Source organism: Bos mutus, chromosome 23, assembly GCF_027580195.1.
Source record: "Bos mutus isolate GX-2022 chromosome 23, NWIPB_WYAK_1.1, whole genome shotgun sequence".
NCBI classification, from domain to species: Eukaryota; Metazoa; Chordata; class Mammalia; order Artiodactyla; family Bovidae; genus Bos; species Bos mutus.
Genome location: NC_091639.1, coordinates 10,755,242 through 10,781,033, shown reverse-complemented (window position 1 = coordinate 10,781,033; position 25,792 = coordinate 10,755,242). Strand labels below are relative to the sequence as shown.

Here is a 25,792-nt window from a genome sequence, read left to right as displayed (position 1 = left end):
CTCTCCCAAATCGCAGGGTGTTTGATAAATTCTTGCCCGAATGGACAACTTTGAGCACTTTTGTAGGAGCTGCTTCTGCTCTCCGTTCCCTGTACTAGACTACATGTTTGTCATGCTTTTTAAATGGGGGAAGGACAGAACCACTACTGATTTCTCAAGACAATGAACATGTACTCTTCATAACCTACAAACAGGATTTCAGAGAACTCTGAATAAAGCCACCTTCTAAAAACACTGAAGCTTTGAACTGTTCAGTCTTCCCAAGCAGGAAAGTGCAGTATATTTAAATGTTTTTAAGAGATCTTTTGATGTCACCTTCCTAGTATTAAACAATACCTCTCTGCAACATTAGAATCTTTCGGCTGATTCATCAAAAACAGTGACTGACTGGAGAAGCTTCTGACTACCTAGTTCCATTATTCATGCCATGGAGTGTTCACAATGTAAGTGCTCTGAATACTTTATTATACAATTTTTTGAGATGCACAAGCTATCCCTTTAGCACCACCAGGCACTAATCTTAAGACCGCCAACCTAAGCCATTTATAATCATATTTCTGTTGGAAGAAAAATGTACTTAATTAACATTATTGGAGATTTAAAAGAGAGGGGGGGGGGAGGGAAAGAAAAAAAGAAAACCCACACACTGACACCACATTTCCTCCAGTAATTTTAAGTCGTGACCACTGTGTTGTATCAAGCGCTGGCCACACAAGTGGATCAACTTAACCATTCTGATGCTGGGCAGGATGTGGATGCGGTGGTATTAATGAGAGCGTGAGCTTATAGTGTAACCTCGCCAGACCAAATAACCTCCTGGCCACACAAGTAGAAAATAATTAAAACAAGCACGATTCCAATTTAGCTTTGCAACCAGATGGTGAATGAAAAAGCAGACAAAGACTCATTTTGTGAATAACCTGGGGAACAGCTCCTACAGTTTCTTTTAAAGTTACAGTCTGACTCGTGAAATTTAAAAAAAAAAAAAAAAAAAAAAAGGCGAGGCAAAGGACAAAGGTTCTCAACCAGAATTCACTCCCAGAGCACAGACATGTCATTTTCTCCAGATCATGGCCAAAGAAATCACAAATTATTCCTTAAACAAATGCCAAGTTTAATTACAGTAAAGCTCAAAAAAAAAAAATTGTTTTTAAAAACTCAGGAAAAATGAAGTATAAAAGACAAAATGCTGCTAACCATCTGTTGCACTGAGATTTACATCAACAACTACACAACATGAATGCTTCAAATAATCAGGACTATGAAATGACACAAGCCTCCACCAGTATTCTACAAAAATGTCTTCCCGAAAAATGAGATAAATGTTTGCAACCTAACACAATGTTATTTTCCACACACAAGAAGAATAAAGGTACTCCGTGGGTAAGAGAAAGAAGGAAACATCTCAAAATTCAGAAACTTTGCTAACAACTTTGGGAAACGGGAAGACAAATAAAGAGACATTCTATTGAGCTGTCTGACCTTCACAAGGTAGACAGAGTGTGTGCTTTAACCTGCGTATTAAAGATGGAGACTCTCGTTCATGAAAGGGAAGCACACACACACACACCACCAAATGAGGATGGAAACAGTAAAAGAGGCCCTCGTAACACACACACACACACACACACACACACACTCTCTCTCTCTCTCTCTCTCTCTCTCTCTTTCCTGGTGGACTGCAAGCCTGCCATGAGTGAAGAGGCAGAACCCTAAAGAGATCATTTCAACACATCACCTCCCTCGTGCTCAAACCCTTGTTAGATCAAGGCAGGCTGTCAACTCTCGCTCTCCGCCCTGCAGACCTGGCGGCAGCTGGCTTCTCCAGACCCACCCCTTCCCAGTCCCACCCACACCCACTCCCTTCAATCCCCTCCCCCCTGGAAGGATCGATCACCCACCCACAACCGATCACCCACCCACAACCGCGGAGCAGAAGAATCCCAGACCAGAGTCCTAAGGGACAGTAAGAGGACCATTAAGAAATGAGCTGCAGGACTAAGGGATCCCAAATAATGCAAACAAACGCATCAAAGGACACTTGTTTCTGCCTCATTAAATTCAAGCACCATTACACAGTCTGTTTTTCTGGGCTCCTAAACTACTTCTGACCTACGTGCTTCCTTGAGTCAATGGATTTACAATGGGTGCAGAGATACTTCTCTGGTCCCAAGGAAAAGATGAGAGCCTACCAAGAACCCCACTTTGATTGAGGGCATCACAGCTGGGGGCCTCCAGTCACGTTCCTAGCAGGTCTCCTGCACGCCGGCCACCTGTGCACCCCCAAGCCCATCCTCACTGGGCAAGGGCCTCTCAAGCTACAGATGACACTCCACACTCTATATGCCCGATGGTAACTGCCCTACAGCACCTCCCCCCCATAAACCCACGCTGCTGTCGGTGTGAAATGGGGGGACGAGGTGGCTTGACAATTTGAATTTCGTGCTCTGAGGTCACAAGGCACACAGTCTCGTTATGACTGTGTGCTGCGTTCTCACAGTCCTGGCTTTGGGGTGATGTTAATACTTCACTTGGCAACTTGGATGAACAGCCTCACGCTTCGACTCCTTCTGTAAAAACAGTCGGCATTCAGTGGATTTTAACTATTTTCTAAGCACTGTACACGTATGACCATTTAATCCTTCCAACGACACCAAATAATGAACCCAGAACACTGCACAGTTCATGGACATTTTGGTCAGGACCTACCAAGGCCCGCATCATGTGGCAAGGCCCTCCCTGCAGGAGGCTGACCTTACACCTCCTGAAATTTTCCCTGTGTGAACTCTCACTCAGGGTGAGTCTTTTCTTCCGCCAACATTTACTGAGCAGCCAGGCCTGTGGTAAATAAATATTCACCAGCAATTCGCTAACAGGATGGACCAAGAGGGGCCAGGGCAGCAGAGTGGGAAAGGCACCTCTGAAAACAATTCAGGGCCTGTGAGACAGAAACAAGAACGAGGTAACCCCAGTACTGAGGATGCATCTAATTGGCGGGGGCGGGGGCGCGGGGGGCGCAGAGAAGGCTTCACGAAGGAGCTGACACTGAATCCTGAAGGGTAAGAAGGTTAAAGTGGAGGTGAGAAGACTCTGAGGCCCTGCTCACCTCCAGGTGCGTTAAAACTGCCCAAGAAACAAACCTCTACCATCGCACGGGGGCTGTTTCTACAAGCTCCTCCAAGTGCTGGGCCCTGCCCTCCTCCCAGCACAGCCTCCCAAGCTCCAGGGGTCTCCTGCATCGGGACAGAAGAGGCAGCCATGGCCCTCAGCCTTGCACCCACTTGCACCACCTAAGACCCCAGGGTCCGATCCCACCCTCCAGGTGGGCAGTCAGGGTTACACAGTCCACTCACTCAGTCACACTCCACACCCACGTGTCGGTATGCACAGACCCCAGGAGGTGAGGACCTCGCAGAAGTTTCCAGATACCAATTGAACAGTACACATATCACAGATATGCACCCCCATCCACCTGAAAAAAAGAGTAGCTGAGGGACTGCAATGTGAAAATGCACAGAGGATAAAGTGGCGAGGGGAAGTGAACCCAAGACTGGGTCTCTCCTCGAAGCAAATCCCCATCCACCCCAGCAGATCCCCCACAAAGGCTGCTAGGAGATGAGGCCACACAAACACCCACCAGCTGTGGCAGAGGACAGAGGACCCTGTCCCTCAACAAGTTACAGGGGCGGGAGTAGGGGTATTAGATTATTTATAATGAAGTTTTATCAAGCAATCTCAGTGCACAGACTTTATTTTAAACCAACCTTTAAAGAAAAAAAAAAGGAGAGATAGTAGAGGAAACTTGAACACTGACTAGATTTTTCATATTAAAACCTCTTATTTCTATGATCGGTATGCTGGGTATGTCTTCTGTAAACAAAATCCTCATCTTTTCAGTTTAATAATGGAATGTTTACACAATAAATGATGTTTGAAATTTGCTTTTACTACAACCCAAGGGGTGGAAGTAGACACTATAAACGAAACAACACTGACTCCACGGCGGGTGTGCTAGAGCCAGGAGATGGGTGTGTGGCAGTGCGGGAGATGATTTTCACCACTTTTGCATAGGTTGGCAATTTCCTATAATCAAATGTTCTGTAAAGCAGGGAAGGTGCTGGCTCCTCTAGAAAAAAAGGTTTCAACCACACAGACTGTAGGTAGAGCAACCAAGTTTTCTGGAAAACTGAGGACCCAGAGAGCTGTTTTCCACATGGAACACAGGTATTTAGAAACTGATACTCAAAACTGAAAAAAAATTTGAATATACATTAATTCACCTAGAACGTAAACTACTACATATTAACATAAGTAACATTCCTATGAAAATTATATTTTCCAAAACAAAAAAATTTTACTGAAAAATGTGGCACTGTTTTGCACTTCAGCAAGTCTCCTTAATGTCTGGTGTAACAGAAGTCACGTGGATTCTCATAAAAGAATTCAATTCGCTGCCTTATTTCACCTCTGCCCATCTGAGAGAAACAAGAGTGAAAAAGGAACGCAATGCCCTGGTATTACTCCAATAATACTTTTCACCTTGCAGATTCCCCAGGAAAGGACTCTGAGAACCCCTGAGATGGAGAGAAAAGTCTATGACAAAAGGCAGACCTTCCCCTTGCGACCAGGCACAGCAAAGACCCTCTATTCCTATCAAGGGAAAAGAGGCATCAAGTCGTCAGAAAAGGACACTGTGTCCCCCTAAACCCGCTCCCGCACACAGCGCTGTCTGGAGGAGGGGCCTCTGTACAGGAGGAACTGGGAGAAAGAGAGTTAAACCTTCACACACACACACCCAACACAAGTGGGAGACAGCCAGGATACACCGACTTCTGGACTGTGGCTCCCTTAGACGAAATCAAGGCACGGGGTCTCCTGACAAATACTTTTCTTTCCAATCAAATAGGAAAAAAACTGGACAGATCCAAATACATTCACAGATGGTGATGAACACGAGGCTAAGTTTCATGAAACGTGTTTTGAGTTGCATGCTAGTGCACAGGGATACTGGGTGTCATTCAAAATTTCTTAGCACAGAAATTTCTTTGACTTTTTTAAAGTCAAAGTTTAAAAAAAAGTACTGTGCTCAGGTGCAAGCATAGGTTCTAAAGTCTTCATAAAAAAGGGACAGGAAGAAAAACAGCATTGGAAGAGGAAGCCAAAGGGGGAGGTGGGCGCTGTTAAGTAAATAGGAAACAAGTCAACCTCTCAGGGGACGCAACAGGATGAAGGGAGCAGAGGGACTAAACGCAGAGGAGATTGGCTATGGAGGCAGCCGCATGACTCCCCCTGGAAGCATCTACCCTATGGAGCCATTTACTTAAAAGACACAAGATAGATTTACACAAACAGATCCATGAGGATGTTCAAAGGCTGAAAACGCGAAGCCCGGCAGTTAATGGGGGAGCAGGGGGGTAGTAGGTTAAGCTATTGAAAAAAAGATTAAAGTTGAGCCATGTCCCATATATGAGGTCTCCATGACACACAAGCGCCTCTCCTTACAGACTTCCAACAGGAATTTCCCTTCTCTCCTTCCCTCTCAACCTTTGGGAAAGTAACCCAACAGACTCAAAGGCCTTCTGTGATTAAGTGAAAAAAGCAAGTTTCAAAACTATAGGAAGAAGATGAAATTATACACACATACAAACAAAGAAAAACTTGGAAGGTATTTCCTCTAGAAAGAGGTTGGACAAGGTAGAGAATTTATGACTTTATTTCCTTCTGTGTTGTTGAAATGTTTGGACAAGGGCATGGATTAGTTTGCCAAAAGGCTAGGAGTTTTAAACCAAAATAAAAGGAAATTCATTAAAAAAAAAAAAAAAAAATGTTTGACTCACACTTTGCACCAAAGAAAACTTCAAAAGTGGTCATAGTGCAAATGTAGAAAATATTACTGAACTCCTAGAAGAAACACAGGAGATGATCCTTGCCATGAGATTTCTTAGGATACAAAAAGGAGGAATTGATCAAGGTAAGTTGAGCTTCACTGAAATAATAATGGTTCTGTTCTACTGATGACAATGAATGTTTAAAAATGTCATGGTGTGAGTTGTGATTGCTCCCCAAACTTCAATTATCCTAACCTGAAGTACCTCTGATGTGACTGCATTTGGAGACAGAGTTTAAAGAGGAGACAGAGTTAGAATGAGGTCACTGGGGTGGGGCCTGCTCCATGATGACTGGCGTACCTATAAAAAGAGGAAGTCTGGACTTGTGCAGAAGAACGAGGAAGATACAGTGAGAAAGCAACCAGAAACTAAGGAGGAAGGCCTCAGAAGAAACAAGGCGGATCTCGGATTCCTGGTCTCCATAACTGTGTGAAAATTCTTATTATTTAAGCCACTCATTCTGTGGTACTTTGTTACAGCAGCCCTAAGCAAACTCATACAGAATAAAAACGTAGGTACAAAACATACTTAATAATAGATCCATATCCACAGCCTATTTTTAGAATTCTCAATACCTGATAATAAGAAAAGAACCCAATTTTAAATGGGTAAACACACACATGAAAAGATGCTGAACATCTATTAGTCACTAAGGAAATGCAAATTAAAACCATGATGAAATTCTACTACCTATCTATTAAAATGGCTAGAACTGAAAAGCTGACAAGACCAAATACAAATGAACCCTCCAGGGCAAAACGTGAACCCTCATACACTGCTTGTGGAATACAAAAAGAATACAGTCACTTTGGAAGACTGGCATTTTCTTATAAAGTTAAACATACACTAGCAATAAATACCTACCAATAAACACTATACCCTCACAAAAACGTGTGTGTGCGCGTCTCAGTTCCATTCACAACGATCAAATACTACAAACAACCAAATGTCCGTGAACTAATGAACAAACTGTGGTAAAGTCAACAACAGAATACCACTCAACAAAAAAACAGAAATGAACTTCTAGTACGAACCACATGGATGAATCTCCAATATGTGAAGATACTATACTAGACTCAAAGGCTATATGCTGTGTGATTCCGCATGAGACATTCTGGAAAAGCCACAAAAAATCCAGAAAAGAACTCAATGTTTGGAGAGGGGGGCACTTGCTGTCATGAGTTACCTGACTCAGTGCATTTCTCAAACTTTGCAGAACTGAATTTTTACAATAGATGAATTTTACTGCAAGCTAATTATACCTCAATACATGTTCCACCGTACTCAGGGCCCAAGAATCTTGTACACAATAGACCAGTGCTGTTTATACAGAAACAAAACATGAGCCACACAGTAATTTTAAGTTACCAAATTGTCACATTAAAATTGCGAAACAGGTGAGGTTTTAAAAATATTTTATTTAAATATGGCCAAAATATTATCATTTAAACATGTAGTCAATATAAAAATCAACTGACTTTTAAGATTTAGAGAACAAATTAATAGTTGCCCGTGGGGAGGCAAAGGGGGTGCCACATAGGGGTAGGGGGGAAAAGGGGGGTTTTATGGGACTATATGAAATCATGTGTGTAAAACTCTTGAAAATTTAAAGACTCATTCAGTTAAAAAAAAAAACAATGATTTAGCTTTATTTTCATATTACTAGGTCTTGGAAATCCAGGGTGTATTTCACATCGATGGTGCATATCAATACAGACCAGGCGTGCTTCAATTGCTCACAGGAGGCTAGAGGATGGGGTCACATCTGAGGTTTGAGTTCTAGAGAGCAGGACGAAGGAAAGGAAAAGGCACAAAAGGCAGAAAGGCAAGGTGCTGGAAACCCTCCCCCTGGTTGGACTCTCTGGGGGTGGCAGAGAGTTGCCCCAGATCTATGAAAGCTGCTGAGTCTGGGGCTGGGTTTCTCTGGTGCTGCAGCCAGTGAGTCACTCAGGCGCACACGTGCATACAGGCACGCACACACACCCCAGCTCATTCGTCAGAGTGTAAGAAAGGAAAGGCAAAGAACACGAAATAGCTGCTCCTACACAATTCAGGGACACCTAATGGACGCAGAAAGGAAGGCAGGAGAAATCCAACTGGAAAACCAGGCTGTGCCTGCCTGCCTGCCCGGCAAGCAGGCAAAAGCCCACCGCTTGCTCAGATCCAAGAGGTTCCTTACCACAGCCCAGGGGAGCAGAAAAGGAAAAAACGAGAATGAAATCTGCTGGGAAAAATGCAACCACCATGCAGTGGGGAAAAGCAAACTACAGTCCTGGTGCATACTACCTTAGCATGTAACCCAGTCAACGACCAAATCACACAGTCCAATCTCAAATGAACCAGATAATTCAGAACAGCTTGGAATTCTTCCCTTCGGTTTAAGAGTATGCTGTCATGTTTATATTATGGTTATGTCTGATACGCTGGAATTCAGGGGGAGGAGAGTTTTTGTTTTGTTTCAGGGCATAATCTGGAAATAGAAATCATCTGTCCTTCTCTACCCTGAAGTCTCCTCCGGCCACCAACCCCCAATGTTGCAGATACCTCGGACAAAGCTATGTTTTCAGCTAAATGATAACCAAGTGGCTCAATGGTAAAGAATCCGCCTGCCAATGCGGGAGACAGCAGTTCAATCCTGGGCTGGGAAGGTCCCCTGGAGAAGGAAATGCAACCGACTCCAGTATTGTTGACTGGAGAGTTTCACGGACAGAGGAGTCTGGTGGGCTACAGGTCACGGGGTCACACAGAGCTGGACACGACTGAGCAAATGCACACACAGGAAGTCTGGCTCAGCCTGCGGCTTGATGCAGATGCTCCCTGAGCACCGGCTAAAAGCCTGCCCAGGCTTTCAGGCTAGAAACTGTCCTGGAACACTTTCAACATATGCCAGGGGCTACCTAAGCATTTCTCGTGTGATTCAAACACCATCCTTACATGGTAGGTACTGTTGTATCTCCCATTCTGAAGAAAAGGCAAGGACTCCAGAGAGTGAGAGGGTTAGTCGCCCAGTCGTGTCCAGTGTCTGACTCTTTACAACCCCATGGACTGCAGCCCACCAGGCTCCTCTGTCCACGGGATTTCCCAGGCAAGAGTACTGGAGTGGGCTGCCATTCCCTTCTCCAGGGGATCTTCCCCACCCAGGGATCGAACCCAGGACTCCCGCACTGCGGACAGATTCTTTACTGTCTGAGCCACAGGGACTTGAGCCCATAAGGACTCAAGAGAAGGATGTTATTCAAAGCACACACCTCAGCATCTCTCCAGACCTTCTTGGGCACCAGGAAGCACACTGAGGGGCCACAGCAAAGCGATGCTCGATTAGTGCACACAGTAATGAACACAGCTCTTACTCTGAGCATCCTGTCTTGAAACAGGTGGAAGACCACAACCACAGACCCTATACATACCTTCCCCTTGTCCTGTGTCTTGAAAACAGTTTCCATAAGCGATCCTTGTATTTATATCCTTCTTGGCACGCCTCAAGTTACACTCACATGGTTTTCACTCCACCAGTCAGGCTTGAAGATTTCCCAACCTCCCATCAACTCCTGTACACCAATTTTAATCATCAAGAATGTTCCAATTATAAGCTCTGACTTCGAACTCATGCTCTATTATTATTGACTAACTTCTCCCATCAAGGAAAGTATTTTGGCTGTTGTTACTTTGCTTAGCCATTGACCCAAAGAAGAACGCAGCAATTAACCTGTAAAGACAAGAACTATTCGTAAGATGCTGAAGAAACGTGTCTTCTGCAGACAAGTTATGAAATAGTTAAGTCTGCTGTTGCTCACAGTCTTTGGTTCTGAACAGACAGCCTGGTTTTACTGTCTCCAATACTTGAATGTGAAGAGAAAGCAGAAGTAATAAAAAGCTACATCCAAGTGTCTTGTGAGCCAACCAAAAAGATTTTCAAACCTGATTTTCCTTGTTAAACATCATTTGAAGTGACTTAATCCTTGGGTAAGCGTGCATTTTTGAGGAATGAAATGTGTTCTGAAGCTAGTATTCCGAACACTCGTGTGGGCACTGCCTCAGTTAACACACAGAGTAGACAACTCACAAAGAACTATTAAGAATTTTTATGACTGCCTTTTTCTTGAGGTACAAGATGGCACTGCCCTTTATCCCTACAAGAAGGTGGGTAATTATAACAATGATAGTAAAGCTCAATATAGTATGAATTGGCATAGGCCCAGGTCTTCTGTAATTGGCAAGATTCAGAAATCAAACTCAAATGAAATCTAGTTATCTTGTAAGAAAGTTTCCAGCATTTTCCATGTGCTCACAACAGGCAAACCAGTTCCCATCACACTGCCCTATACAACCAATATACATTTTCTTGAGTTAATGTTACTCATTATGACACACCGCCTCTCCTCCCCAAGTTTCACATACTGCAATTTCATAAAACTCCACAAGCAAGATGGGCAAATGCACCAAAACCATAAAGTAATTCCAAATCGCGTATCATATTTCATATGCAGTTTTTTAAAAACACAAACAGTATCATATTCTTGTATGCCATTGGCTAAAGGTATCAGAGACTGCTCTTCACTGGCTTTCTCTCCATAAGCACTGTAAGTAAGTTAGAGGCCATGTGGTTAATTCCACAAATGAAATACAGTGAGTAATTATTTCCTATATTATCCATTCTGAATAACATCTAATCTAGCTGCTCAAGAAAGATTCCTGATTAGATAAGGAGGAAACATTTTATGTCATTAGCTATACAGTTTCGTCTTATGGAGAAACTGCATTGTAATGAATACCAGATGAGTTTAAAGTACAGTAGGGCTCCAAACAACCTCCAAATCATATTTGTGTAGCCTGCTGATTATGAACAGTCAACGTTTGACCTTCTACCTGTGACCTACTTACACAGTAAAACTGAACCAACTCCCCAGATACCAATCCACTCTAAATTAATATTTATAGAGTACAATCACTGAGGTTCTTAAACTACATTTTTCCTATTTTCACCCATACATCCTAGGAGCTGCCTAATTAAAAGCAAGGTTTTCCTTTTTCTTTCTAAGTCAGTTCTGGTGGAAACACAACAGGGTTAGCCTAGCCTGGACTCCTGCTACATAACCAAGATCTGACCTGTGTCTTGATTAAATATTAAGTAACTGGGGTTGTGGGGGAAATTAACATAGCAATGCATTTTCCATTCTCTTCACAAGCCTCCCCAAGCACAGCCCAAGTTTCCTCCCAGCGTCTTTCTCCTTATATATCCACACATGCACAGGATTATAAGTGAACCATGCTGATAAGGGGACAGCTACAAAGTTCTAACCTTTTTGAAACATACTGAAAAACATACTGTGAGGACAGAAGAATCTGGGGAGCTCAAATTAACCACGCTCTAGCAATACAGCTATGCCTACTTGAAATTATGACACAAACTTCTATTTCCATGGACACACTGCCTACCTGGGGAGGGGGGGACTGAAATACCTCAGTGCTGACCTCCAGTTCACAGAAGGCAAGAGTCACAGGCCTGAATTTCTCTGAAATCAAAATGTAGACAAGGCAAGAGAGCCAGAAGCTTGATTATGGAATTCAATTTACATAATTTGCAGCTGTTGACTAGGTTTCCCCTCACAGAAAGTTGTAGGGCCATCTGCAGGTTCTATTTTCCCTGCTATCCTCCAGTACAGACCCCACTTCCAAGTTTTGTTGTATAAACCGAAGCCAGGTAAATCCATCTCACTCACACACATAATAACAACAAAAGTTTGGAACTGGGTAGAGGAAAATTACACACAATGACTGTCAGAGGCATCCTCTGAAAACCACGTTTAAGGCAGCAGCCCCTCGTTGACCCCAGGTTTCCAAAAGAAGGAAAAGGCTGTTTCTGTCTCATGAATCTCTTTGATGATTTACAACATTCTATATATATATCGCTCCTCCCCCAAGAAAGGGAATAAGTCCTAAAGCCAGTCCGTCATCCTTTCTGACATCACCAAAGGCCTGGTTTCGTTCTCCCCGCTGTTAGCTCAGAAAACTGATTAGACCTGAATGTCTAGGCTGCTTCCTTATGCCCTTTTAATAAAGCCAACCACAGCAAAGAAAACAGAAATTAGTGGCAAGCACAGAGCTCCTTGCCACTGGGACTCACGGCAGCCTTTGGACAGGCCATTATGGTTGTCTGGCTCCAGCTCTCTTCTCAGTAACCACCACCCCCTCTCTTCCCTGCCCCACACCACCCTCCAAGATCAAAGGCAGCACTTTACTGTTTATAACATCCTGAGCAATCCGGGAATCCCAAGAGGTTTTTGTTACCTTTCCCATCCCTCACTGTCTCTGCTCCCCAAAATACTCTCTTAACGATGCTGGCCAACCCTGGCACAGGCACATCCGGGAATTAGACCTGCCCCAGATGATGCTCCTCTGAGATGCCTTACGGTTAAAAGCAGGGCGCGGGTGGCTCTGGGGAACGAGGGCACAAGACTACTGGCCTCTACTTCCCAGCAACTGTGCAGCCAGCACGCAGCAAGCTTGTTGACAAGAAAACACAAAACGTTCTTGCTGAGTATGTAAAAGGTCCTGGTACCCTACAGCAGACATCAAAAAGGACGCACCGTCGAAGGACACGTGATCAGAGAGCCAGGGCACAGCTCCATCTAACCTGTTCCCTTCTCTTTTTCCCCTCTGTGAGTGCTGCTACGGCCACTGGCCCTCAGGCCCAGCTTTCCCTTTGCGGTTAAAACACAAAGGCAGAGCAAGCTCTATCTGAGGAATCGTTCTCATTCTCCACGCCCAGGATCACCAGGGAACTTCGGTGGAGCCAGAGCAGAACTCCTCTGCCTCCTTCTGCGTGCCCACCTCTTGTGCTGGGGGGAAGAGAGGCCTAAGTCCTGGGGGAGCAGGGCTGGTCCTGAAAAGAAAGCCCTGACAAGGATCAACACCTCCCTACCCCAAGACACCTCTGCACACCCCAGCTTTGTGTGGTCCTTGAAGGTAATTCATCCCCTGCCAGGGACACACCTACCCTGGAGTGCAGGGGCCCTGAACAAATGCCCAGGCAATCACAGCCGATTCAACAAGAGAAATTAATTCAAACAAAAATCCAAAAGATACATGCCAAGCCAAAAGCTCAGGGATTCAGAGGAAATGATCCAGTAAGAATTCTGGGCCCACTGGTTAACTTTGGAAAAACTCGTCTACACTGATCTTGCAAGCAGGGCAAAATCAAGAGGCGAACCTCTAGGTTTCCTAAAGTAAAGGTAAGAATTTCCTGGGGAGTTTTGGGGGAAATGACTTTCGGGGCAATTTTGCCCAATATCTCAGATTTCAAACTAAAGCATATCTTTACTACGAATCCATTCATCACCCTTAAATGACTCCCCAAGTCACACCAAACCACAACCACCTCAGAAGCCAAGCTATTGTTATTATCCTAAGAGAGATTTGCATTTTCAAGTAAAAGGGGGAAAAAACTGACATGCGCTATTGTTTCACAGACTGATTTATTTCTGAACTCGTTCTGAGTTGTTTTTTCCCCTTTTCTGAAGGGGGTTTCTTAAGGGGGACAGGAAGAAATTATTTCTGACTTTGAAAATTCTGTTGCTAAATAGAAACAAGTTGAATGCTAAGGCAACGTGCCATTTCTAATTATAAATAACCGGTGGGGAACGGATGTATAAAAATCACAACTGCTAATACTTAGTGCCTACAGGGATTCATTCTAGACCAGACACACACATCTAAAGCCCCCAGCTACCCTAAGCTACTATCATCCTCTTTTTACTAGCACAAGTGAAGAAGTGATGTGCTGGCAGGCTAAATGACTTGCCCACAGTCATCCCACTAGAAGCAGAGCTGAGATTTGAACTCAAGGCTTCAAGCAACTCTTATAACTGATCACACGGCTTCAAAGGTTTGTTCAAAACCGAACAAGAGCTGGGTTCTTTTAAAGAGACTGATGATGACATTCCAAAAGACAGACAGAGAATCTGTGCAATGAGGAAATTCTTCATTTTCCACGTCTCCAACAAGGAGTCTCACGGATTTCAAGCACTTTGCATAAGAGCAATGACACTACTGGGGCCTCTGGGTTCACCCCAGAATTCACCTGAGGTGCTGGTCTAGAGAGAAATGCCCCAGGCACAGCTCACTGAGCATCCTCTCCCTCTGTCACCTCACCCACAGGCACAGCAAACTCTGAAATAAGTGCTGCTTCTCTGGAGCATTGTTCACAGTCCTCCAGTACTCGAAAAGGGGAAAGAAATCAAGGTGGCTTTTCACTTTTCCCGTGATACTGATTACTGCCAACAACAGCCCAAGACATCTTCGCTTTCAAGCAGTACCAAGCATCAGAGTTCTACTATCCTCAGCAACAAACCTTACAATTATTACGGACGCAACCTTTCTTATAAAAGATCCCTAACTGGGAACCTTGGCTAAATAACAACAGAATCTGCATTTCATAGAGCTTCTCAAGCAAGCAGCTCCATTTTTAGACTCAAAATGTGCAGAGGTCACCGTTTTAGTTGTATTTGTGGCATTAGTTGAGAAAACACTAAACATTTACAGAAAAGAACCAAAGGCAGGGAGGGCCCTTGGGAATGAGCTCCAGCTCCAGCTTACTAAGTCTTCCATCACTAGGAAATCAATCTAAAGAGAAGATTCATTTTTAAAGCATCACTTTCTTCTTTCATAGATTTGGGAGCCAGAAAGAAATCTGATTCCAAGTCAGTACCAGCAGGTGCTGGTGTAGGGACAGGACACCAGGCCCAGCTGGCACACACCCCCACAGGACTTGCTTTTCCCACTTCCGGTTACAGTACCGGACTCAAAACTCAAACTGAATGAGACATGAAGGAACTGGGTATAAAGTCCACTCGTTTCTTCAAGAACTCGGGACCAGCACGACTCATCGGGGCCCTGGAGCAGCGGAAGCCACTTTATCTGTCTTGGACGAACCCCATCCTAAGTGTGAAGGTATTCCAGCTGCACCCTGGACTCAGGGCAGCTCCAGAATGAGCAAGCGGTAAGAGTCAAACTGATTCTGCTATGCTTCCCCTGCTAAGATCCAAGTTACATTTGAAAATGTAATGCTTTAAGATGCAGCTTCACACAGTCCCTCTCATTACCCTGGGAAGCCAGCTGATAACAGAGAGCGGGGGGAGGATAGTAAGGCATCAGCTTTGCTAAGCCACCCACAATGCAGTGAAGCGAACAAAGTCCTAAGGGACCAGCCCGCCAGTCCTGACGCTCTGTCGTCCTGCAGACTGTCCACTAGCTGGCGTCTTCAGGAAGCAACGACTGTAACAAAAACAAGTCTACGCTCTTCTTTCTGACAGAATCTGCCTAGGACAGTACAGTGACGATCTCTGGACGAGCATGCCACTCGTGTGTTTCCTGTGAAAGGCTTTGCCGGGGGCAGCCAGGGCTGAACAAAGCAGGCCAGCTGTGCAGACGTTCTGTTTTACCAACACACTCCAGAAACCAGGAGTAACAGTTGACAAATCCTTTCTGCCCATTTGTTTCACAGCCCCTCAACTTTTCCTCTGACATCTGTGGGTTCCCCTATGCCATTCTGCGAATTCAAAGCTTCCTCTTTCCTCCCTAATCCAAGAGGCCTCCACTGCATTTCTGGGGGTCTCTAAGCCTCAACACACAAGAACCGAAGCAACTGCATGGGTTATACATCCAGTGCATGGCTTTTTACTCACCTCTCAGTATCATTCACTGAACTAAAGCTCTGCCTTGGAGGGCGTGGCAACGCACTCCAGTATTCTTGCCTGGAGAATCCCATGGACAGAGAGGCCTGGTGGGCTGCAGTCCATGGGGTCGTCAAGAGTCAGACATGACTGAAGCGACTTAGCATGCGCATGAGAAATCTTACACCAGAAGTCACAGAGGGAATGACAGCATATCTCCAAGTACTATTTACTCATTTGCTCCTTCAACAAATACTTAAGAAGCACCGCTTTAGGTGCCCGAGGAGGATCTGTGAGCAAGAATAGCTTCCTGCTCTCATGGAGTTTGTACTCTAAGCCGACAAGGCAGTAGCAATCGTAATATCTGAGCCAGTGGAACACGCTAGAAATAAGAGGGTGACGTAACACACCACCTGGCCGCAGAGCAGCACAGTGAGGCGAGCACTGCGCGGGCCAGCCCAGGACTGCAGGACCCGGCTTCCAGCCCAGCCGGGACACTCGTGGCCCTGTGACCTTCAGCCAGGGCTTGACCCCAGGAGGCCCCACAGCCATCCTTGCCTGTGAACCCCATCACCTGAATAGCTGCTATGCAGAATTAGTCACTTCTATTAGCTATACCTTGGACCTAAACACAGTATTATTTCCCCCAAACAAGATAATGAAGAGGGCCTGAGCCCTCCCGGAGGGCTTCAGGAACAGCAGGCCTAAGGCTGTTTGGGAAGAGAAAGACAAAGGTAATTACACGCCCCACACCTGCCAGGCTCAGCTAGTTAGGGGAAAGGCTAAGATGACAAATGCACTGAAGGTACAGCTTTGAAAAATCCCAAGTGGGAAGAAATGAACTTCTAACGATAGGTTCTTGAAATGTAGTGAAGTTTCTCTGAATCACCAGGGACTGTTCCCACCAAGTTCACTTACTTTCAGTCCACTTACTTTCCTCCCCAGATTTGCAAGTCAAAAGACTAGTGCGCGGAGAAAAGACACAGCACTTCTGCCAGAACCCCATACACTAAACAGACACCGACCGTCAGCACCGCCCCCGACACGCCACCTTCTGCCGACGCACTGAGGACCCGCCCGCTCTGACCTGAGCAGCACCCTGGTGCCACCTCAGTGGGGACGGCAGGTTTCTCGGGAAAGCGTGAAAACGTGAGGCCACAGTGAAGAGGCCTAAAGGCCAGCTCTGTGAGAACTGTGCCCCGGTTCCCAGGATTTACGCAGAGCCTCTGGGCCGAGGTAGAGCTGGCATACTCCCAGATTCCCAAGCCAGCCACCACCCTGCCCACACCCCAGCCAGGACACCTGCTCTAAACACAGTACTTTCTTCATACAGAAAAAGAGAAGTTACAGTATACACCAACCAGGCATACAGATCCACTCGGATGGGAGGATGGGACTTCCCTGTTGTTGAAAACTAGGTCAGCAGAGATCAGGAGACGGTCTCCTGCATCTCAGTCTCCGTGACTCCCCCTACCTGAAGTCACTCTGGCCCACTTTCCCGCTCTGACCCAAAGAAGGAAGGCAGAGCACTTCACTGGTGGTCCAGTGGTTAGGACTCCGTGTTCCCAATGCAGGGGGCATGGGTTCGATCCCTGGTTGGAGATCCCATAGGATCTGCGGCCAAAAAAAAGAAGGAATATAAAGAGGTTACCAAGGAAGGACACAGCTACCCAAGCTGAGCTCTGTGATATTCATCACTGAATTATCTTCCCCCCAAATGAAGTTTCAAAACATGTAACACAAACAAATATGTCCATATGTTGTGCAATTACAGGCTGCAGCCTGTTTTAAGGGAAAGACACCGAAGGGCAGAGTGGGAAGTGCAGTGCCTCCTCTCAGCTCTGGAGCTAAGGAACAAGGCGTGGGCCTGCTGCATTGTCTGCCTGTTTCCTTCCCTCCTCTAGAGGGGTGAGCGTGGGATCTGGCCAGATCAGCTCCCCAGGTACTTAGCTTCTTCAGTCTGTGTGAGCGCTAAAGCTTGTCTTAATGCCCAGTTAAGAAATGGACTCTCCGAGCGATAATGGAACCGCCAGACCCTCTGAGGAGGAAAGACAAGAGAAAGAAAACCAGAAAGAAAAAGAAAACCAAAACGAAAAAGACTATTCAGCCATAAAAGGGTAGAACTTATTGGTACAAACAGCATGTATGAACCTCAAAAGCATTCCAACAAAGAGACCTAGACAAAGGATTGCTTCCATTCACATGAACCTTTATAATACTGGCCCAGACCTGGCAGGGGGATTTGTCAGCAGGACCTCTCTGAGGGGACAGAAGTGTAATACCAGGTGTGGGCAGTCACCAAAACTTACCAAAACTTGCGCTTGCAAGGGATGCAATTGTAAACTGAACTTTGGGAAATTTTTTTAAGACATCTGAACTGATTTACAACTGTTTTCAAAAAGAAGAAGGGAGGTGCAGTTGTGACAACTCACTGGGTTAAACTGATTTTTCTGGAAAGCAGCCACCTGTGTTAAACACAAGTCAATGCCAGAAGCCACACCTTGGGTGACACAATTCAGGGACTGGGTCCAAATGTGGGGAAATTCCCCCAAGTTTGATGCTGTGAAAAGTGACTTAGTAAAGAAATATTTATGATACAAACTCCCTTTAAGGCCTTGGGATATTTAAAGAAAAAGCAGGTTTTACCTTTTAAAAAAGAGAGAGAGAAAAAGTCACCTTTGTACAAGCTGATTCAGATACGATTTGTGGTTTGTGTTAAGGGATTTGCTTCTGTGCTGGGCAGAAAAGCAAATCCAGTATTGACCTATGCTGAGAAAAGGCTTGCTCAGACGTCTTCATCCTTTTTCAAATCCACCAAGGTCTCCAACGGAGGGAGGCTCCCCACAAGGTGGGCAGGAAGTGGGAGACCAGCAACCTCTTCCCTGGGGGAGGGCCATCCAACTGCGGGTGGGGGGATGTGAACCCCTGCCCAGTCCATGGTCCACGGGGAAAGGTCTGAGAGAAATTACTCCACCAGAGTTCCAGAAAGTGCTACGGCAAACCTCGGCATCCCACAGGAGCCCAGGCCTGGCACTCCCATGTCAAGAACTCCACAAGGGGTCTCACAAGGGGACTCGGGGCAGGCGGCCCCGCGGAGACACAGAGCATCAGAACCCATTCCCAGCAGCCCACAAACCAAAGTCAGCTCAGTTTCTGGCACAAAATGATTTACAAGTCATCCTGGCAGGCGTCACGTCCAAGAGCTATTTTTAAGACAATAATTGTGGTCTAAGTCTGGTCAGAGGGTCCTGGGTGTTTGAGGTTAAATCCCACCTCCTGGGAAGGATCAGTCAGAAGACTCAGGCCCATTTCCATCCCCAGCTCTCCAGAACCACCTGGCAAAAAGTACAGAGAGAGCAGCATGGCTCACAGCGTCCTGAGAACCCCGTCACCAGAATTCAGGGTCTGAACCACTCTGTTCCACTCACCTTGCATTTTGCATGTAAATCACCACTTCAGTTTTGGTTGGGGTAACATGAGGGGATGAGGGGGTGCACTTATTAATGCTATCTGTAAATGGTGAGTTCAGCAGACAGTATTTTCCACTGTGACTAGTCATTTGTAAAGAATACTGATTTTGTTACTTTTATTCTGTAAAGTGGCTACAGCAGGAAGCATTGCTTTTACACTGTTCTGCAGGGTTATGATAAAAACTCATTTTCATGTATTTTTACATAAATCACATGCTCGTTTTGCTCTAACCAGTAGTAGGGAGCAAAGGCATTTAAGCAGCACTTTTAGAAATTAAATTAGCTATCTGGTATGCAACCATTTCACCAGAGACACCCAGCCCAGCCCCACCAGTCCATCTGTGGAAACCCTCCCTTGTCTCAATCCACAACTGGATAAGCGGCTTCTCTTAAGAAGACATGGCGACTGTTTTCCCAAGATTTTAGATGCCTTTTTCTAAAAATTACACTGCAATGCATATTTCTGGGAAAAAAGACAAAACTGCCTTATCTCGAGCATTGCTCCCTCTTCCCAAACTCCTGCAAGATTTTTCACACTGAGACCTTCCATTTCACTCTTGAAGACGCTGTTCTCTCACTCCCATCTTCATCAGCTAAATTCCCATCCTCCAAGTGTCTATACTGTGACATCCAGGAAGTCTACGTTGTCCTTCCGAAGTGTGCCCACAGCATGCTGGACACCTAGTCTATCAAAGCACTCGCCCCCTCCCTCTAGAATAACGTCAGAGCCACTGTTCACTACTGAGTGCCTGGCAGATGGCAGATCGATAAATATTCCTCAGATAAACAAACAAAAATTAAACTAAACTTATTTTGATCACTCAGACAAAATACTGTTGGTTTTGGTGTGCATGTATTTGTGTGTGTGTTTCCTCCTACAGTACTTTTCCTAAACAAATACACTCTTTATGTGAATTATTATAACCACAAAAGATTAAACTCTACACTCTATTTTGTCACTTGCTTTTTTCACTTACTACATTATGTCATTAAATATTCTTGCTACCAGAGCATTTTAATGATCGCATGGAACAGATGTTCACTAATTTAACCAATCCCCCACTGGTTACAATTTTTCACTGTGATACACAGTGAAATACACTTGATACACAACCCTGTGGCCAAGTCTAAATAAATTCCTAGAAGCAGAGGCTGAGTCAAAACGGTATGCAAAATATTGCATGAGTTCTAGTACACACAGAAAGCTGAAAATGCAGGTTATCAATTTTGGAAGGAGACAGACAGGATCACCACAACCAGAAGGAGCATTTAACTGGCTGTAGAAACACAGGGTGTTTAGCCCAGAGGAGATGAACACGAAGTCTGTTAGATGGGAATCATGTTTATTTAGCTCCTTCTGAGGATAAGAAGGCAACCTGAGAAAGAGATGGCAAGAGCGTGGAATCTTCCCAAAGAGCTATCCAACGCGACCCTGTGGTGGCTTTAAGCATGGAGGCTGAGGCAGGCAGGGATCCTGGCAGGGGAAAGGCTGGGTCAGCGTCACAGGAAAGGCAGTCAACCAAAAAGGTTACTTGTGTTCAACTACTACTATGTCATCCCTCCGGAGGGCTCCTCACAGTGCTCTTCAACTGAGACTGGAGAAAAGCCACGACGCAACTTTTCCTGTGTTGCCCCAACAACTATCAGAGCACAAAGCATACCGACTACACACAAAATGCTCCTGAGAGAATCAGTTTCCCCAGTAAGCAAAAGTCCTAGCCAACCAAATGATGGATTCAGTCCCTGACAACAGCAGTGATGTTTTATGTCTTTGCGAAATGGGGAGGGTCTCGCTTAGCCTCACAGCTTAAGGCCCTCACTGTAATATATGTAATAAGAGCAAATGACTCTAATGATAACATTTGTTGTAATTGCCTAATCTCTGTTTTTTACAGAAGGAAGGTATTCAACAGATCAACGGTCACTATTTAACCACAGGGGACAGGATTATCTCTTCCTCAATTTTTACCAACGTTCATATGTAAATGAAGGAAGTTTCTAAAAGACACCTTTTTTTTTTTTTTAAAGGAAAGTCGAGGAAGGAGGAAAATAATGCTGTGTTTCTAAACAAGAGTTTCTTTAGAAAGGCAGGGGGATGAGTGAGATGACAAGCTGAGTGTCAGCATCAAGTTCTGGGTGACAATAAAAAAAAGGCTCAGGAGTCTGTGAGCTTGGCCCCTTCTGACTTCTGCTTCCATATTCCACATTCCTATCACAGAGTTAACAGTACCATGCTGACACAGACGCTAAGAATCATACGGGTTAACACATGTAAAACGCTGAGACGAGTGCCCAGCACATAGGAAGTGCCACTGAACTGTCAGGCGCTTCTTCACGCCATCAGCGTCATTTCCACATGTACTTAAAGAGAGGGACAAAACCCATGAGAATAATGCAGGACCTCAGGGAAACAGAAAGGCTGGTGAAGAGGTAACTTTAAAACTACAAGCAGTCCCCCCTTCTGACAGTTCATTTATAACTGGCTGTTTAAAACTCAGGATGCATTTCATCATAACAAGGGTGTTTCAAACGGTGGTTGGGTTCCCAAATCATAGAGTTCAACAAGACTCACTAAGATTTCAGGGAAATGACTGGAAACGGCCAAGGGACATTATGGGGGAAAAAACAAAACACAAAACCATTTCCCTGTGCCAATTCAAAAGACTGGAAAAGCCTCACGGAGGAGGCACTGTCACCAACACTGGGACACTGGCAGGGACGCTGGATGGAAACTGCTCTAGAGGAGAAAAACTACGACAGCGCCTACAGTGCAGCAGGCGCTGGCCTCAGCTGTCACTCTACTGGCTCCAGAGAAAATAATCAAGTTTTAAACCACAATGGCTGCAAGTCTGGATTTCTTGGACCTTATGAATTATGCACTATAATGAACTGTGCATATTAACTAAAACCAGGCTCTGCTCTCCCAGGATATCTGGGCAATGGATGTATTTCTCATTGGCTACTAGTTCTAAGTCTGAAAGGCAACTAATCACAGAATCAAAGCGAGAGAAGAGCTAATGTACAGAAATACACAAAATCTCTCCCCCTCCCCCATAAACAAAAGTGTTCTGGATTCACAGCAGGTCACTGTCAGAAAAGGAGAAACACCCATAACAACCTCCAGCCTCAAATACTACGTAATGAAATTCCAGAATGGACAGGTCCAATTTCCTGGTGGGTGAGACACAAGTGTTTTATAGAAACCACAACCCCTTCCTCCAAGCAGAGCTCCAAGGAATTTTAAAGTCTGAATGTAAAAGTTAACTGCAATCGACTAAAAACAGAACAAAGAAAATAGACATTTAAAATTCAAAGCAGAAGGATGAGGTGAGGAGAAAGGATGGTGTCCACCTTCCCCACCTTCATTCTGTTCTCCATCCCCCTTTGCCTCTGAGATTTTGCTTCTATACTCCTTTACACCCTCATGCTGTCTTTCCCCTTGTGAAAGATCTTCCTGGGCCTACGTCTGTTTAAAAGTCCAAACAATTCAAAACTAAACTACGGGTAACTTTTCTTGGGAGGGGCTGATAAGATTGTTTCTTGATCTAGGTACTTCAACTTCAAAGTTCAACATTTCTTTAAAGCATCTGAAAACTAGTTTAAAGAAGGTAGCATTCTTTTCAGTTTCTCAGAATTTAGACTAAATGGAATGATCCTTACGGTCCTTAAGCCAACCCAACAGCTCCTGCTTCATTTAAAAAATATACATATTTGTTTTTATTTGTTTTTTTATTTGGGTGCACTGGGTCTCAGTCACAACCTTCGGGATCTGATTCCCTGACCAGGCATCAAACCTCCCTGCATTCGGAGCTTGGAATCGTAGCCACTGAACCACCAGGGAAGTCCCTGCCTCACTGTTAATTTAATTTTGTGGTCGCTGCTGCTGGAGTTGAGTACATCAACTCAGAAAACCCTCAGGACACAGCATACAAATACACACCAAACACAACCACCTGACTGCAAAGCACCCAAAGTGTCTGCCATTTGTGACTCTCCACGTATGAAAACTGAAGTTAGCGGCCGGCAGAAACTCTGAACACTGAATGCCTTGAGAAACTGCTGCTAACTGCTACAGCTTTGAAAAACCTGACATTTAGAAAAGAAATCTATTTGGTCCCACAAGTGGGCCTCGAGAAATGTAAACTGAGTTCTTCTCTGCATTTTAAAAAATGTTCCCAACAGACTGGGTGAATACTAGGAAATTCTTAACCTGAAAATGTTCAAAATGACGTGTATGTGTGTATATGTATATACTGTGCACAGCACAGTACCCTAGAGAGATGGTGAGACCACTCTGCAACATTCATACCCTGCCCAAGTAATTCCTGAGACTTCATTTGAAATGTAAGCACCTCTCTTACAGACAGAATGTTAGGTACTGAAGCAATAATCCAGAGATCAGGGACAAAACCAAGGCCAGAAACCCATAAGACCCCCTTGAACTCTGCTTACTCTCAGTCAACAAGGACATCTGCTCCTGGCCTGTTAGCCAACAGCGAGGTCACGGTCCAGGGGAAATAAGCTGCTTTACTCACCCTTCCCCATCCCGGCCTCAACCTAACCTCCTCCCAAGATGGAAACACTACCAAAGAAGGAAACCAGCATTAACTCTAAGCTGAACCACACTGCAGGGAAAGATGCAGGTGAAGAAGAAGGGGCTGGAACGCGGTGAAACGGAGGAGCTACCCAAGGCATTTCCAGAGTAAAGCAATGTCACCAGCCTGCAACCCCCTTTCCCAGCCAGGCCCCTGGGGCGGAATCTGCAGGAATGCACCCAGATTCAATCCATGAGAGGAAGCCCCATCGCAGTGACCTCACAGACGGGGGTGTATTCAAGAGAACTAGCCAACCTAAGTAGACAGTTTTTAAGTAGTTCCTCAAAACTATTATAAGCAATGCTAGCAGTATGGCTACTGTTCCAAAGACAGAAGGCCTCACAAAAGCTAGCAGCCACATCCTTGGACGGGCTTATTTTCCAGGTGGAAATTATGGGCAAGAAACCCTGGACCACTAACCCCCAGGCTTGCGCTCGCTCCCAAGGGGCACCCAAGAGGCTGCAATGACCCCAGGACAGATTTCTGACGTTCCAGCCAAAGTGGTCTGAAAAAGCCTTCAGCTAAGAGAAGAGAGCCAACTGAGGGGATGAAATACAGTGTACAAGCTGCTGGCCCACTCTCTCCACCGCCCCAGGGACACCTGGAACCAAGCTGTCGCCCCCAGCACGTGCTCTGTACACACACAACTCGAGGAGAACGCTGAGCCTGCCTGGCCAACGGCCATAATCTAGGAACACAGACGCCCGAGAAACTGTCCAGGGCCACCATGGAGGATAGGACCCTCGTCCTTATATGGGATAAGAGCAGGACTCGGGGCAGAAATCCACAGAGAAGCCTGTGGACCAACAAGGAAAACACTCAATAAAATATCCGTTGATTGATTTTTTAAGAGAAGATTAAAGGGTTAGAGGGGGAAAGGCCAGGGAACAAAGGTCAAAAGTAAAGCATCCGTCATCCAGAAATGGGCGTCTCTGTAAAGGGCCTGGCTGCTGCAGAGAGGGCTGTACCCCCACCAGCTGGCTTCTTCCAGGGTCTGCAACCTGCCGGCCCGGGAAAGGCTACTGCAGACTAGGAATCCTCCAGCTTCATGTTATTCCTCTAAAGAATGAATGAATGGTCAGCTCTCTGGGAGGCTACCAAGAAGTACAGGCTCATCTCCCTCAAACTCTAGTGAGGATCACAAACCATGTCTACCCTCCACCACCGACTTCAGGAGGCGGGAAAAAGGAGGCATGGAGGGCAAGGGCCAGGCATGGAGGGCAAGGGCCAGGCATGAAGTGAGAGCCAGGCTGGCTGGTTACCCAGGGGAGTAGGCACTGCCTCCTGCTTACCTAGCAATGGTTACAAGCACTTGACACTGACTGCCTCCACGGCAACCCCACTGGGGAGATAATATGATCATCTCATCTGAGGAAAATGAGGCACAGAGAACTTAGGCAACTTGCTAAAGTCACCCAGCTTGAATAAGAGGCACAGCTGGGATTCAGACCCAGTGCTCCAAACCATAAACTGTGAACTGGGGGTTCAGTGCCAGGTTCAAGGTTACCTATCACTAAACCTACAGCTGGGATTCACCCCAGGTAAACCAAAAAGAAGGCGCCTAACATGAACAACCGGAGAAGGCAATGGCAACCCACTCCAGTGTCCTTGCCTGGAGAATCCCAGGGACGGGGAGCCTGCTGGGCTGCCGTCTGTGGGGTCGCACAGAGTCGGACACGACTGAGCGACTTAGCAGCAGCAGCAGCAGCAGCATGAACAACACACAGAAGCGCCTGCACCTGAAACAGCAGTGTCCAAAGTCAGCAACCTCTATTCCCTCCAGTAAGTGCCCGTCCAAGGAGATTACCTAGTTGAATGGTGACGGGACTGGGGACTTTCTTGGGGGCAGAATGTTGAGACCGGCACTAAAAATATTATTAAAGATTTTAGTCACAATTATTTAGGGGGTAACTTTCTCCCAATAGATCTTATTTGACTGGGCAAAGAGGGCGACCAACATTTTAAATGGGTCCTTCCAATAAGTTAATAAAGCAAGTGAAAGGGCTAAACCTGAGAACAATCAAGCCCTAAGGATAAATAAAGAGCCAAAGCCAGCAGCTGCTGGGCCTCCGACCCAGCCCCTCCCCACGCCTCCTGCTCAGTATAGTCTGGGAGCCGCCTGGCATTCTCAAGCCCTGAACCATAACAGGGATGGCAAACAAGATCCC

The 25,792-nt window shown here is 45.5% G+C and overlaps 1 protein-coding gene across 3 annotated transcripts in view; it reads right to left on the bottom strand.

Annotated features, from left to right (window-relative positions):
- The window catches only part of JARID2 (jumonji and AT-rich interaction domain containing 2), a 230,119-nt gene that overhangs the window by 159,693 nt on the left and 44,634 nt on the right, over positions 1–25,792 (bottom strand). The window lies entirely within an intron of this gene.